Raw genomic sequence first — 17,168 nt, forward strand, 5'->3', positions numbered from 1 at the left:
CTTCGCAGCGCAGCGCAGACCTATTCAGCAGAGCTGTTGTGAAGTAAGTTATCAAGGAAGTGAGTTTGTGGTTATACAAGACCTTCCGCCCGCTACCTACCGTCAATCAATCAGCTAAATGGAGCTATATGGAGCCCTCCTCATTGTTAAAAATTTGGTGATGCGGTACGGAGTGCAATTTGGCCTCTGCATGCATCCGGAGGCTCCGCAATTGTTTCACACCCTCTACAGTGCATTCGGAAAGTATTCAGGCTCCTTGACATTCTCCACATTTTATTACGTTACAACCTTATTCTAAAAATGTACTCATCAATCTACACACAATACCCACAATAATGACAAAGCAAAAACAGTTTAAAAAAAAAAAATTTGCAAAGTATTTAAAATAAAAAACTTAAATATCACCTTTACTTAAGTATTCAGACCCTTTCTCAGTACTTTGTTGAATCACCGTTTGCAGCGATTACAGCCTTGAGTCTTCTTGGGTATGATGCTTCAAGCTTGGCACACCTGTATTTGGGGAGTTTCTCCCATTCTTCTCTGTAGATCGGGCTCTGGCTGGGCCACTCAATGAATTCAGAGACTTGTCCCGAATACACTTCTGTGTTGTCATGGCTGTGTGCTTAGAGTCGTTGGAAGGTGAACCTTGGCCCCAGTCTGAGGTCCTGAGCGCTCTGGAGCAGGTTTTCATCAACGATGTCTCTGTACTTTGCTCCGTTCATCCTTTCCTCGATCCTGACTAGTCTACCTGTCCCTGCCGCTGAAAAACATCCCCACAGCATGACGTTGCTACCACCATGCTTCACGGCAGGGATGGTGCCAGGTTTCCTCCAGTTGTGAAGCTTGGCATTCAGTTCAATCTTGAATTCATCAGACCAGAGAATATTGTTTCACATGGTCTGAGTCCTTTAGGTGCCCTTTGGCAAACTCCAAGTGGGCTGTCATGTGCCTTTTACTGAGAAGTAGCTTCCTTCTGGCCACTCTACCATAAAGGCCTGATTGGTGGAGTGCTGCAGAGATCGTTGTCCTTCTGGAAGGTTCTCCAATCTCCACAGAGGAACACTGGAGCTCTGTAAGAGTGACCATCGGGTTCTTGGTCCACCTCCCTGACCAAGGGCCTTCTCCCCCGATTGCTCAGTTTGGCCGGGCGGACAGCTCTAGTAAGAGTCTTTGTGGTTTCAAACTTCTTCCATTTAAGACTGATGGAGGCCACTGTGTTCTTGGGGATCTTCAAAACTGCCTAAATTTTTTTGGTGCCCTTCCCCAGATCTGTGCCTCGACACAATCCTGTCTCAGAGCTCTATGGACAATTCCTTTGACCTCATGGCTTGTTTTTGCTCTGACATGCATTGTCAACTGTGGGATCTTATAAAGTGTGCCTTTCCAAATCAAGTTGTAGAAACATCTCAAGGATGATCAATGGAAACAGGATGCACCTGAGCTCAATTTCGAGTCTCATAGTAAAGGGTCTGAATTCTTAGGTAAGATAAGATATATATATATATATATATATATATATATATATATATATATATATATATATATATATATTTAAATACATTTGCAAACATTTCTAAAAATCTGATTTAACTGTCATTATGTGGTATTGTGTGTAGATTGATGAGGGAAAAACATATGAATTCAATTTTAGAATAAGGGTGTAATGTACCAAAATGTGAAAAGTCAAAGGGTCTGAAGACTTTCTGAATGCACTGTGTATCGACGCTCCCACCACATTTTCAGATCAAGCATAAATTGGCTTCTAAGTGAATACATAGGGAATAGGGTGCCATTTCAGACACACACCAGTTGATATCTTATTAATCTTATGTATATTATGTATATATTGTACCCATTTTAACTGCAGACTATTGATTTATGTCCTCTGTTTTGAATTTGACTCATCGATCAGCCAGGTGGAATCAGTGATTAATCTCTGTGTTTTTAGACACCTGCTCAAATGAGTAAAGCCACACAATCAAATAATTTACATTTTCTCCTCTTATGACAATGTCACGCCTGCTCCCGCTCCCTCCAGGCGGCCCATCATTACACACAATTGTCATCATCATTACGCGCATCAGCACAATATTGGACCCACCTGGACTCCATTACTTTGTTGATTGCCCCTCTATCTGTCTGCTCCTCAGTTTGTTCCCCGTGTCAGCATTGATGTTATGTTTTCCCCTGCCCAGACGCTGTTCTTGTTTGTTTCTTGTCTGTTATCCATTACATTTTCACTCCTGGTACTTGCTTCTCGTCTTCCAGCGTCTGTCCTTACAGAATGCTGACACCACAATTTGAAGCATCTGGAAGTTTTTTGTTTTATGTTGGTGACGTCGGATCCGGGTGCTGCTGCCGGAGGAACCGGGGGTGCCTCAGCTGGCTCTTCAGGCTCCCACGCCTCAGCCAACTCATCCCACGTCATGCCTCAGCCGGGTCGTCGGGCTACCATGTCTCTGCCGGCTCATCAGGCTCCCATCCCAAGTCATGACTCAGCCGGCTCGTCAGGCTCCCACGGTTCCGGCGGCTCGTCAGGCTTCCACGCTTCCGCCGGCTCGTCAGGCTCCCACGCCTCAGCTGGCCCGTCTGGCTGGCCCACACCGGGTGGCGCCCCTAGAGGGGGGGGGGGGGGGGGGGTGCAGTCATGCCTGCTCCCGTTCCCCCTCCCTGGCGCTAGAGGTCGCAAGGTGGCCCATCATTATGCACACTTGATGATGCACATGCATGCACACACCTCTCCGCAATATTGGACTCACCTGGACTCCATTACTTTGTTGATTGCCCCTCTATATCTGTCTGCTCCTCAGTTTGTTCCCCGTGTCATCATTGATGTCGTTATGTTTTCCCTTTTTCCTCTAAATATAACGATGCACAAAGTAGAGGTCCTAACCGACTTGCCAAAGCTATAGTTTGTTGACAGGAAATGTGTGGAGTGGTTGAAAATGAGTTTTAATAACTCCAACCTAAGTGTATGTAAACTTCCGACTTCAACTGTATATACAGTGCCTTCAGAAAGTATTCACACCTTCACTTTTTCCACATTTTGTTGTGTTACAGCCTGAATTTAAAATGGATTACAATTTTTTGTCACTGGCCTACACACAATACCCCATAATGTCAAAGCGGAATTATGTTTTTCAAAATTTTTATGTGTTAAGTCAGTAAGTATTTTACCCTTTTGTTATGGCAAGCCTAAATAAGTTTGGCGTTAACATTTTTCTTAACAAGTCACAGAATAGTTGCAGGAACTGATTGTTGAATGATTACCTCATCTCTATTCCCCACACATACAATTTTTGTAAGAGCAGACATTGAATATCCCTTTGAGCTTGGTAAAGTTATTAATTACACTTTGGATGGTGTAGCAATACCACAGTCACTGCAAAGATACAGGCATCCGTCCTAACTCAGTTGCTGGAGAGGAAGGAAACCTCTCATGGATTTGAACATGAGGCCAATGGTGACTTTAAAACAGTTAGAGTTTAATGGCTGTGATAGGAGAAAACTGAGGATGGATCAACAACATTGTACGTACTTCACAATACTAACCTAATTGACAGAGTGAAAGGAAGGAAGCCTGTTCAGAATAAAAATATTCCAAACATGCATCCTGTTTGCAACAAGGCACTAACTTAATACTGCAAAGAATGTGGCAAAGCAATTAACTTTCTGTCTTGAATACAAAGTGTTATGTTTGGAAAAATCCAATACAACGCGTTACTGAATACCACTCTCCATATATTCAAGCACAGTGGTGGCTGCATCATGTTATGGGTATGCTTCTGATCGTTAAGGACTGGGGAGTTTTTCAGGATAAAAAAGAAATGGAGCTAAACGCAGGCAAAATCCTAGAAAACTTGGTTCAGTCTGCTTTCCACCAGACACTGGGATATGTATTCGCCTTTCAGCATGACAATAACCGAAAACACAAGGCCAAATCTACACTGGAGGAGCATACGAAGAAGACATGAAATGTTCCTTAATGGCCGAGTTACAGTTTTGACTTAAATCTACTTGAATGTCTATGACGAGACCTGAGAATGGTTGTCTAGCAATAATCTACAACCAATTTGACAGAGCTTGAATTTTTTTTTAAAGAATAATGAGCAAATTCTGCACAATCCAGGTGTGGAAAGCTCTTAGAGACATACCCAGAAAGACTGACAGCTGTAATCGCTGGCAAAGGTGTTTCTACAAAGTCTTGACTCGGGGGTGGGAAAACTTATGTAAATGAGATATGTCTGTATTTCATTAAAAAAAAAAAATATTTCATCCATTTTGAATTCAGCCTGTAACACAACAAAATGTGAAATAAATCAAGGGGTATGAATACTTCCTGAAGGCACTGTATATATATTTATTTGCAATTCGTATGATATGTTACAAGTCACATTCGTACAATATGTTACACATTTGTTGTGCTTAAGATCCCAGACTCCATCTTTAACTACTGATGTCATCCACTACGAGCAGATTGAAAAGTTCAACTAGACTACAGAAAGGTTCTAATCTACACAACCAACCCCAACTGTTGGCAAATTAGACATGTGTTGTATACAGTGCATGTAGCTGAAATATCACTTTGAACTAGAGAGAGTTATTTTGGTTGCTTGCATAACCGTTGTGTGCATAGTGAGGGCACCAGTCACAATTTAGATGAAAATAATTCCCAAAGCATGCATTAGGACATTCTTTGTAGATCCTTTTTAGGTAACAGGGCTTCCTATGATCTTTGAAGGAGACCTGAATAGCTACAACCCATACCTCTCTGATTCAGAGGGGTTAAATGCAGAAGATACATTTCAGTTGAATGCGTTCAGTTGTACAACTGACAAGGTATCCATCCCCCTTTCCCTTTACTAGACCTGGATCAAATACTAACAAATATTTGAGGTGCGCTTGATTTAACTTGTCTGCTATAACGGAACCAATGGAATAATGTAATGCAAGCTCCACTCACCCTGCATGACTTCTGTTAAAGCACACGTCAAGTATTTCGAAGCATTTCACATGTACTGTATTTGACCCAGGTGTGATAGCTTAGCCATCTATGCTGTCTTATTTTACCACACTGCGGTCTTGGGTTGGAGGTTGAGGCTGGAGCAGCAGCGCCAGCAGGAGCAGCCCTAGGTCTGGTAGTCTGGTCTATTCAACATAAATAATACATGGGAATGTGATTCTAATTATATCAAGAATATAAGTGGTCAACTTTGAAACATGTCATCCCAAGCCACAACACATTGGAGACGATTCACTGACAGACAGGTGACTTCATTTATTATTTATATATATATATACACACACACACACACACACACACACACAGTGGGGAAAACACGTATTTAGTCAGCCACCAATTGTGCAAGTTCTCCCACTTAAAAAGATGAAAGGCCTGTAATTTTCATCATAGGTACACTTCAACTATGACAGACAAAATGAGGAAAAAAAATCCAGAAAATCACATTGTAGGATTTTTTATGAATTTATTTGAATTTATGCTCTTACAGTTATTATGGTAAAGAACATATAGGCTACACTATCAAAACATGCTCTTACAGTTATTATGGTAAAGAACATATAGGCTACACAATCAAAACATGCTCTTACAGTTATTATGGTAAAGAACATATAGGCTACACTATCAAAACATGCTCTTACAGTTATTATGGTAAAGAACATATAGGCTACACTATCAAAACATGCTCTTACAGTTATTATGGTAAAGAACATACAGGTAACAGCCAAAATAAAGGAAATAAATAAAGGATCTTGAGTAATTGAGGGATACAAAGTTTTGGTATGTTATGGTGTGGGGTACATTTTCCTGTCATGGTTTTGGTCCACTCAAATCCTTAGAGAGCAAGGGCCAAAAAATACACAGCCATTCAGAGTGATCACCTTCAACCTATGAATCATTTGTATCATGATGGGAGTGGTCTCTTCCAGGATGACAATGCCCCCCATTCCACAGGGCACGAGTGGTCACTGAATGGTTTGATGAGCATGAAAACGATGTAAACCATTTGTCATGGCTGTCTCAGTCACCAGATCTTATGGGAGATTCTGGAGATTCTAGACACTTTATGTGGGTGTTTCCTTTATTTTCTGAGTTTCCTGTATCAACCCACTTGGCACAAACTGCTTGAATCAATGTTGTTTCAACGTAATTTGTCAACATATCGTGACTTTGATTCTACTTGGAAAACACACGTAGAGGGTGGGTAAAATTTCAACCACAGGTTTATGTCATCATTCCCCCACGGATCATTTTTTATGTAGGACTCAACCAAAAATGAAATGAAAGCTCAGTCTGGGGAAGTTGCTATAACATCCTCCACACTTCTGTGAAGGCTTTACACTAGATGTCAGCCACTGATGTTGGGCGATTAGGCCTGGCTCTCAGTCTGAGTTCCAATTAGTGATGCACCAATATGATAACCGATATTGAAAATTTTTGCGGCCTATTAAGCATTCTAGTTAAATAGTTAAATAGGTAACACACAGATATGGACGCAGCGGCCTAAGGCACTGCATCTCAGTGCGAGAGGTGTCATTTCAGTCCCTGGTTCGAATCCAGGCTGTATCACATCCGGCTGTGATTTGGAGTTCCATAGGGCGGCACACAATTTTTATTTATTTTTATTTTTATTTTTTTACCTTTTATTTAACTACTTAAGAACAAATTCTTATTTTCAATGACGGCCTAGGACAGATTTGTACCTTGTCAGCTTGGGGGTTTGAACTCGCAACCTTCCGGTTACTAGTCCAACACTCTAACCACTAGGTGGTCCGAATTGGCCCAGCATCATCCGGGCCGTCAATAAGAATTTGTTCTTAACTGACTTGCCTAGTTAAATAAAGGTTACACACACACCGTACTGACCAAGAAGTTATTTCATTGGCATTTATGCATGTCCCCATTACCAGTAAAATATAATCAAAACCTATTTCTTTCACTTACTTCCTGTTTCGTTGTTCATTTGTTTTGTCGTTTCATTCTCAACCAGGATTTCTATGGAACGCCGCTTGGGTCTTTGCGTGTCAAAAAAAATATCACTATTTGACCAATCAGGACCTGAATATGACTGCATGTAAATAATAATTTAACGCTTTCATACATTTTTTAAAGTAGTTATTACACATTGATTACGCTATCACTCGTATTTCATATGTCACAGTGATTCATCGATAAGTATGCTATGATGTTGGTGAAGTTGTCTCGTGCACCTACAGTGCTGGTCATAAAAAAAGCTAGCTAGCTCATGGATGCAAACAATGTAGTTCTTCCCCAAAAACATAGCAAAACGACCTAATCTGTTTCAGTAGCTATAGTTAGCTAGCTAACTATATAGCTAGGTGTCTTCATCTAAAATAACCCTAATTTACAAGACAGTTCTTATTTGATTAATGGTGGTCGGACCCATCTATGTGAAGCTAGCTACAATAAGGATTAGTCACAATAAGTGGACTTTGCGGTTAGCCTTCAAAATAAAAGTATAGCATAATTCTACTATTTGTGTTCATTTGCATCATTGTCAATGACATACTTTTATTTTGAAGGCAAACTGCAAATCACTATTGTGCCTAATCCTGATTGTGGCTAGCTTCACAACACATAACCCGGTCCGGTCGAGCCTCACTAGCCAGATGAAGCTAGCTGGCTGCTTATAAGGTGGGCAACAGGGTTAAGTAGCTGGCTAGCTATTTATTTTCATGAACTGAAGGTCAATTTCAATAGGCGAACAACATGTGGCAACCTAGCTAATACTTACTCACAAGGATTCCCAAATCATTGCTAAGAATAATGAAAATGACTGCAGTCTCTAATACTGGTCGTTGTTTTCAGGCTGGTTGTATTGGTGCTAGCTAGGTACCAAGCTAAAGCTAGCTACCACAGAAGTTGCGATCGAACAAATTATGCTTTATTACCAACGCGGTATTGTAAACACATCGTTCGTGGCCGGTGTTTACTTTTTTGCAGACCTTTTTGTACAGCTTTGACAGTGCTACTGTATCTTTTTTGACACGCAAAGTCCCAAACGGCATTCCATAGTATGTATGTCGTGAAGCTAATAGCAGTGATGTTATTACTGTGTAACTCCTGTAGGGAAACGTCTGAAAAATAGCGCACTTGGTAGTGTGTGCCGGTCCTCGACCAGTCGGTCGAAAGCCAACATCACCCGCAACAGAGACCGGTTGATTTTCAAGGGCAATGAATTCCATTACCTTGGATTTAATTTCGCCTTTGAGTTGTCTCGCTGAAATGATCTTACTCTTTCAAATGACTGCTTGACTTGTTGACTACTCAATCCACACAACAGACATTGTGGGCTAGGTTAGGAATGCTGTGTTGCCCGTGTAGCGCAACATTTTACGTGGCGTCATTACGTCCTGTACCCAGGTTATATAGGTATGCACGGTAGCTTTGACATCAGTTTTTAACATCGGGCTGATAACGATGTTGGTATTTTTAGCTAATATCGTCCGATTCCAATATGTTCACCGATATATCGTGCATCCCTAGTTCCAATTCATCCCAAAGGTGTTCGATGGGGTTGAGTTCAGGGCTCTGTGCAGGCAAGTCAAGTTCTTCCAAACTGATCTCGACAAACCATTTCTGTATGGACCTTGCTTTGTGCAGGGGGACATTGTCAAGCTGAAACAGGAAAGGGCCTTCCCCAAACTGTTGCCACAAAGTTGGAAGCACAGAATCGTCTAGAACGTCATTGAATTCTGTAGCGTTCACTGGAACTAAGGGGCCTAGCCCGTACCGTGAATACAGTCCCAGACCATTATTCCTCCTCCACCAAACTTTACTTTGCACTATGCATTTGGGCAGGTAGTGTTCTTGTGGCTTCCGCCAAAGATTGGTCCGTCGGACTGCCAGATAGTGAAGCGTGATTCATCACTCCAGAGAACACGTTTCTACTGCTCCAGAGTACAATGGCGGCGAGCTTTACACCACACCAGCCAACGCTTGGCATTGCGCATGGTGATCTTAGGCTTGTGTGCTGCTGCTCGGCCATGGAAATCCATTTCATGAAGCTCCCGACGAACAGTTCTTCTGCTGACATTGCTTCCAGAGGCAGTTTGGAACCCGGTAGTGAGTGTTGCAACCAAGGAAAGACCATTTTTACGCACTACACGCTTCAGCACTCGGCGGTCCCATTCTGTGAGCTTGTGTGGCATGCGACTTTGCGGCTGAGCCATTGTTGCTCCTAGACATTTCCACTTAACAGTAACAGCACTTACAGTTGACCGGGGCAGCTCTAGCAGGGCAGAAATCAGATGAATTGACTTGTCGGAAAGGTGGCATCTTATGATGATGCCACATTGAAAGTCACTGAGTTCTTCAGTAAGGCAATTCTACTGCCAATGTTTGTCTATGGAGATTGCATGCCTGTGTGCTCGATTTTATACACCTGTCAGCAACGGTTGTAGCTCAAATAGCCGAATCCACTAATTTGAAGTGGTGTCCACATACTTTTGTGTATATAGTGAATCTTCTGCTTGGATAGATCTGTGCCACTGACTCTGACTGGCTTTAATTCAAGTTTGTCTACAAATGAATAATGAATATGTTGGATTCATGTCTTCATCTCAACCAGTAATAAAGCAACCAATATTTGGTTGCTTTATTACTTTTGTAATACAGTAAATCCTGCAAACTAGTGTAGCGGGTCGAGAGTTTCAAGTTCCTTGGTGTCCACATCACCAACGAACTATCATGGTCCAAACATACCAAGACAGTCGTGAAGAGGGCACAACAATACCTTTTCCCCCTCAGGAGACTGAAAAGATTTTGCATGGGTCCCCATATCCTCAAAAGGTTCTACATTATTATTTTAGTCTACTTGGTAAATATTTTCTTAACTCTTCTTGAAATGCACTTTTGGTTAAGGGCTTGTAAGTAAGCATTTCAAGGTAAAGCCTATACTTGTTGTATTCGGTGCATGTGACAAATAAAGCTAGATTTGATTTGAAACTAATTTAACATTATTTATTCAACCTTAAAGAAAATATTTCAGAATCAGTTTGCTGTTTTTAACATTCTGATTTGTTTCAGCTTTCCAACTAAAAGTCCAAATACAACACATCACAATTTACATTTCTATTTTGGGAGAAATTTTTATTTTATGCGCATTTGACCAAAGTTGGAAAAGTATTCGGAAAAGTGATGTAAAGAGAAGGGTGTCTGCCCAGAGTGGGTGAAAACGCACTTTGGTGTTGAAATTTCACTTCCTTATGTTATAAAATACATTTTACCAAGACAAATATGATTATTATTGTTGACAGAGAATTGCAGGTTTCTCGTAACAACATTTGAGGATTTTACGCGTTGTGGTCGTCATATTCAGCGGTAACGTCAGCTTGTCAGGTGGCTACCTGAGTAATGGCGGAAGTGAATGCTGATGTGGATCTTGAATCTAATGGCGGTGGAATCGGAGAATTGGACTATTGCTCCATTTTCCATTATTTTGGACAAAGTTGCGTACAGTGCTGAGAATGTCCCTTCTTATCTTGTAGGAGTATGGTTTGTTATTGAGGAGCAGTTGATCGGATTACCAATCTTGAATAATCCATTTGAGATATCCAAACTGGTGGAGAGAGTGCTGGGTAAAGTGAAGGCTGTGGGGATCATGAGAGGCGGCCTTGTTTCGATTTTTGGATCAGAAGGAACTTGTTTTGTGTCTCACCCGATTTGAGAAGTTTGACGTGTTGTGTGTGTGTCTCGTCGGAACAGGGCACCCTTCAAGAGGGTAATATCTGGTGTCTCGTGGGAAGTCGATGTTGCAGATATTAAAAATATTCCTGGAGTGATTGCACGTTGGGTGAATCGTGTGGTGAATGAAAAAAAAGTGAAGCATCTATCTGCTATTTTTTTTTTCATATGGAGTCTCTCCCTGCTCAAGTGCAGTTGGGCTATATAAACTACAGAGTCAAAGCAGTTATTCCAAGACTAATGCCGTGTGATCACTGTAAAGCTTTTGGTCCGAAGTCCGGAACCAATACACGCAGTCAGTCAGGAAAGCTAAGGCCAGCTTCTTCAGGCAGAAGTTTGCATCCTGTAGCTCCAACTCCAAAAAGTTCTGGGACACTGTGAAGTCAATGGAGAACAAGAGCACCTCCTCCCAGCTGCCCACTGCACTGAGGCTAGGTAACACGGTCACCACCGATAAATCCATGATTATCGAAAACTTCAATAAGCATTTCTCAACGGCTGGCCATGCCTTCCGCCTGGCTACTTCAACCTCGGCCAACAGCCCCGCCCCCCCCCCCCCCCCGCTGCTCCTCGCCCAAGCCTCTCCAGGTTCTCCTTTACCCAAATCCAGATAGCAGATGTTCTGAAAGAGCTGCAAAACCTGGACCCGTACAAATCAGCTGGGCTTGACAATCTGGACCCTCTATTTCTGAAACTATCCGCCACCATTGTCGCAACCCCTATTACCAGCCTGTTCAACCTCTCTTTCATATCGTCTGAGATCCCCAAGGATTGGAAAGCTGCCGCAGTCATCCCCCTCTTCAAAGGGGGGGACACCCTGGACCCAAACTGTTACAGACCTATATCCATCCTGCCCTGCCTATCTAAGGTCTTCGAAAGCCAAGTCAACAAACAGGTCACTGACCATCTCGAATCCCACTGTACCTTCTCCGCTGTGCAATCTGGTTTCCGAGCCGGTCACGGGTGCACCTCAGCCACACTCAAGGTACTAAACGACATCATAACCGCCATCGATAAAAGACAGTACTGTGCAGCCGTCTTCATCGACCTTGCCAAGGCTTTCGACTCTGTCAATCACCATATTCTTATCTGCAGACTCAGTAGCCTCGGTTTTTCGGATGACTGCCTTGCCTGGTTCACCAATTACTTTGCAGACAGAGTTCAGTGTGTCAAATCGGAGGGCATGCTGTCCGGTCTTCTGGCAGTCTCTATGGGGGTGCCACAGGGTTCAATTCTCGGGCCGACTCTTTTCTCTGTATACATCAATGATGTTGCTCTTGCTGCGGGCGATTCCCTGATCCACCTCTACGCAGACGACACCATTCTATATACTTTCGGCCCGTCATTGGACACTGTGCTATCTAACCTCCAAACAAGCTTCAATGCCATACAACACTCCTTCCGTGGCCTCCGACTGCTCTTAAACGCTAGTAAAACCAAATGCATGCTTTTCAACCGATCGCTGCCTGCACCCGCATGCCCGCCTAGCATCACCACCCTGGATGGTTCCGACCTAGAATATGTGGACATCTATAAGTACCTAGGTGTCTGGCTAGACTGCAAACTCTCCTTCCAGACTCATATCAAACATCTCCAATCGAAAATCAAATCAAGAGTCGGCTTTCTATTCCGCAACAAAACCTCCTTCACTCACGCCGCCAAGCTTACCCTAGTAAAACTGACTATCCTACCGATCCTCGACTTCGGCGATGTCATCTACAAAATGGCTTCCAACACTCTACTCAGCAAACTGGATGCAGTCTATCACAGTGCCATCCGTTTTGTCACTAAAGCACCTTATACCACCCACCACTGCGACTTGTATGCTCTAGTCGGCTGGCCCTCGCTACATATTCGTCGCCAGACCCACTGGCTCCAGGTCATCTACAAGTCCATGCTAGGTAAAGCTCTGCCTTATCTCAGCTCACTGGTCACGATGGCAACACCCATCCGTAGCACGCGCTCCAGCAGGTGTATCTCACTGATCATCCCTAAAGCCAACACCTCATTTGGCCGCCTTTCGTTCCAGTACTCTGCTGCCTGTGACTGGAACGAATTGCAAAAATCGCTGAAGTTGGAGACTTTTATCTCCCTCACCAACTTCAAACATCAGCTATCTGAGCAGCTAACCGATCGCTGCAGCTGTACATAGTCTATTGGTAAATAGCCCACCCATTTTCACCTACCTCATCCCCATACTGTTTTTATTTATTTACTTTTCTGCTCTTTTGCACACCAATATCTCTACCTGTACATGACCATCTGATCATTTATCACTCCAGTGTTAATCTGCAAAATTGTAATTATTCGCCTACCTCATGCCTTTTGCACACATTGTATATAGACTCCCCCTTTGTTTTCTACTGTGTTATTGACTTGTTAATTGTTTACTCCATGTGTAACTCTGTGTTGTCTGCTCATACTGCTATGCTTTATCTTGGCCAGGTCGCAGTTGCAAATGAGAACTTGTTCTCAACTAGCCTACCTGGTTAAATAAAGGTGAAATAAAAAATAAAATAAAAAAAAATGTTTCAAGTATTTGCAGAAGGGAGAAGCCGAGATATCCACGTTGTGGAAAATATCATATATCTTTTAAAAGTGATGAAAGTGTGACATGTTGCACTTGTGGTGGGAACCATGAAGCCATCTCTTGGGAATAACGGACAAGGGTGAAAGAGATTGAGGTGGCCAAAGTCGGGGGTGTCCAGAGCATTTTATATGCAGCGGCTGTTAAAATTGGCTGTTGAGGGTCCGAATGGTGACTTCGATGAGTCCATGGTGGTGGAAAGGCCTTTACTGCAGGCTGCAGGGGTTGCCTTTCACCAGCATGACTCTGATATTTTAAAGATTAAGAAGGCACTGCCAAGGTGGAGAAGAAGTCCGGGAAAATAGATATCATTGTGGATGGGGCGGAGCGGTTCTTGGGACTCAAAGACTTCTCGGCAGGGAAGAGTTGCATGTATTGTCACAAGCCACACCTCCCTCTCAGGTTCTAGAGCCTGAGAAGGGAGATATGGAGGTTTGAAGGAAGGATGAAGTGGGAGTTTTGTTGTTGTTTTTGTCAATGTACTATTATATTTTAATAATAGTATGTATTAATGTATTAAGTTTGTTTTCACTATCACGTGTAGATTTTCTTTTTAACCTTGTTTTTTCAACCCCATCTAGTTGGTAACGGCAATACACCTTTTTGGGTTCTAGTCTGCCATAAAACCCACAGAAGTAGAAGAAGAAGAAGAAACCTAGCTGACGCAATGCAATGTTCCCTAATTTTTCTTCTTTTTTTCTTCTAATGCCTCCATTTATTTTGTCACCCTAATTCTGGCCACCCTACACCGGTAAAAACTCCAGTAACTAGGTTTCGACCATTGGTTTTCTGAGATGATTGTCTACACAATTAATAATATATTATTTTACCTATTGGTCAAAATATGCATTTTTAATTGAACTCCCTATAATGCGAGGAGCACTACACGAACAAAAATATAAACGCAAAACATGCAACAATTTTAACAGTTTTACAGAGTTACAGTACATGTAAGGAAATCAGTCATTTGAAATAAATAAATTAGGCCCTAATCTATGGGCTCAGCCATAGGTGGGCCTAGAAGGGCATGGTCTGCGGTTGTGAGGCCGGTTGGACTTACTGCCAAATTCTCTAAAATGACGTTGGAGGCGGCTTATGGTAGAGAAAGGTAACATTCAATTATCTGGCAACAGCTCTGGTGGACATTCCTGCAGTCAGCATGCCAAATGCACGTTCCCTCAACTTGAGACATCTGTGGCATTGTGTTGTGTGACAAAACTGCACATTTTAGAGTGGCCTTTTATTGTCCTCAGCACAAGTTAGGACAAGTTATTAAGTGTAATGATCATGCTGTTTAACCTCTTAGGGATCCCTTCACCCCCATTCCCGCTCGGATCCCGTTAACAGGATTGATTTGACAACATCCAGTGAAATTGCAGTGCGACAAATTCAAAAACAGAAATACTCGTAATAAGAATTCATTAAACATACAAGTGTTATTCATCAAAATACAGCTTCACTTCTTGTTAATCCAGCCACAGTGCCAGATTTCAAAAAGGCTTTACGGCGAAAGCAGACCATGCGATTATCTGAGGACAGCACCCCGCATACAAACACATGAAAATCAGATTTCAACCAGGCAGGTGCTACACAAAAATCAGAAATAACGATATAATTCATGCCTTTGAAGATCTTCTGTTGGCACTCCAAAATGTCCCATAAACATCACAAATGGTCCTTTTGTTCGATAAATTCCTTCATTATATCCCCAAAATGTAAATTTATTTGGCGCGTTTGATTTAGAAATACACCGGTTCCAACTCTCAAATGATCTAATAAGTTACCTGTAAACTTGGTCCAAACATTTCAAGCAATGTTCCTAATCCAAATTTATGTATCCTAAAATGTAAATAATCGATCAAATTTAAGAGGGGAAATACTGTGCTCAATACCGGACGAAAACAAAGTGAAGCGCGTTCCAGGTCGCGCTCTCCAAAATTCTTGAGTCCCTTTTGTGTGACACATGGAAAGAACAGGATTACTTCTTCATTTCTCAAAGGAAAAACATCAAACAATTTCTAAAGACTGTTGACATCTAGTGGAAGCTAGGGATTACCATAGAAAACTAATGGAAAACACATTGAGCTCAACATTTGTTTTCCCTGGATGGATTGTGCTCAGGGTTTCGCCTGCCAAATCAGTTCTGTTATACTCACAGACATTATTCAAACAGTTTTAGAGTGTTTTCTATCCAAATCTACTAATAATATGCATATCCTAGCTTCTGGGCCTGAGTAGCAGGTAATTTACTTTGGGCACGCTTTTAAAACGGCCTTGAAAATACTGCCCCCTAGCGCAAAAAGGTTTTAATCGGCTTCTAGATATGTCACACCTGTTGGGTGGATGGATTATCTAATAGGGATGTAAACAAATTTGTGCACAGAATTTGTGAGAAATCAGCTTTTTGTGAGTATGGGACATTTATTTTATTCCAGCTCATGAACTTGTTCTCAACTAGCCTACCTGGTTTAATAAAGGTGAAAAAAAATAAAAAATGAAACATGGGACCAACACTTTACATTTTGCATTTATATACAGTACCAGTCAAAAGTTTGGACACACCTACTCATTCAAGTATTTTTCTTTATGTTTACTGATTTATACATTGTAGAATAATAGTGAAGACATCAAAACTATGAAATAACACATATGGAATCATGTAGCAACCAAATAAGTGTCTTAAAGTAATGATGGACTGTTGTTTCTCTTTGCTTATTTGAGCTGTTCTTGCCATAATATGGACTTAATGCTATCTTCTGTATACCACCCCTACCTTGTCACAACACAACTGATTGGCTCAAACGCATTAAGAAGGAAAGAAATTCTACAAATTACTGTCACGGCCGTCAAAAGAAGTGGACCCAAAGTGCAGCGTGGTGAGCGTACATATTCCTTTATTATGGAATGACGCCAACGAAACAAGGTAAACAACCGTGAAGCTTACGAGGGCTAAGTGCCGCTAACAAAGATAACTACCCACACTGAAGGAGGGGAAAAAGGGCTATCTAAGTATGATTCCCAATCAGAGACAACGATAGACAGCTGTCCTTGATTGAGAACCATACCCGGCCAAAACATAGAAATAAAGAAACATAGAAAAACAAAACATAAAATGCCCACCCCACATCACACCCTGACCAAACCAAACAGAGAAATAAAACTGCCCTCTAAGGTCAGGGCGTGACAATTACCTTAAAACAAGGCACACCTGTTAATTTAAATGCATTCCAGGTGACTACCTCATGAAGCTGGTTGAGAGAATGCAAAGAGTGTGCAAATGGTAGAATTAGTATGTTGTTTGTTTTGTGGAAATATATTGTGTAACCTCTCCTTTAAAATTAATAACATCCATGGTCACATTTTGAGGTTACTGTAACTATAAATGTGTTCTTATGTAATCATAGAAAGCGTGCATTTTCAAGATTGCATGCAAAAGTCACAGGTCTGTGGAGATCTTCACAATTGCTTTAGTAATCTGTGCATTATCTCTAACAGCATTTATGACTTGCACTATGTGTTTTTAATGTAATCTCAACTGCAATCCAGGTCATTTGGTTGTGCTATTTGCTTAAGCGCAGTAAGAACACATTAAGTTGTGATATAAATATAAAATATCTGACATTGTATTCCCGTTTGAATTCCCATGTGTTGTGCTTTGAACTGGTGAAAGTGCAGAGATAACACATTTTAGATGGAAACTGATTTAAAAAAAATCAGAAACAAATGATCAATTGGAATTTTGTTACGCTTTTAGATGCTTGAAAGCATAGTGATAACACATTGGGAATTCAACATATTTCTGGCTGTGTTTTTGAGTGGGTGATTAAAGGTTGAAATCTCATTGATCAACCTCTC

At 41.7% G+C, this 17,168-nt stretch overlaps 1 protein-coding gene across 2 annotated transcripts in view; it reads left to right on the forward strand.

Annotated features, from left to right (window-relative positions):
- The window catches only part of LOC110523964 (zinc finger protein 462), a 95,961-nt gene that overhangs the window by 14,089 nt on the left and 64,704 nt on the right, over positions 1-17,168 (forward strand). The gene's annotated exons all lie outside the window — the stretch shown is intronic.

Source organism: Oncorhynchus mykiss, chromosome 5 (genome assembly GCF_013265735.2).
Source record: "Oncorhynchus mykiss isolate Arlee chromosome 5, USDA_OmykA_1.1, whole genome shotgun sequence".
Taxonomy (NCBI): Eukaryota; Metazoa; Chordata; class Actinopteri; order Salmoniformes; family Salmonidae; genus Oncorhynchus; species Oncorhynchus mykiss.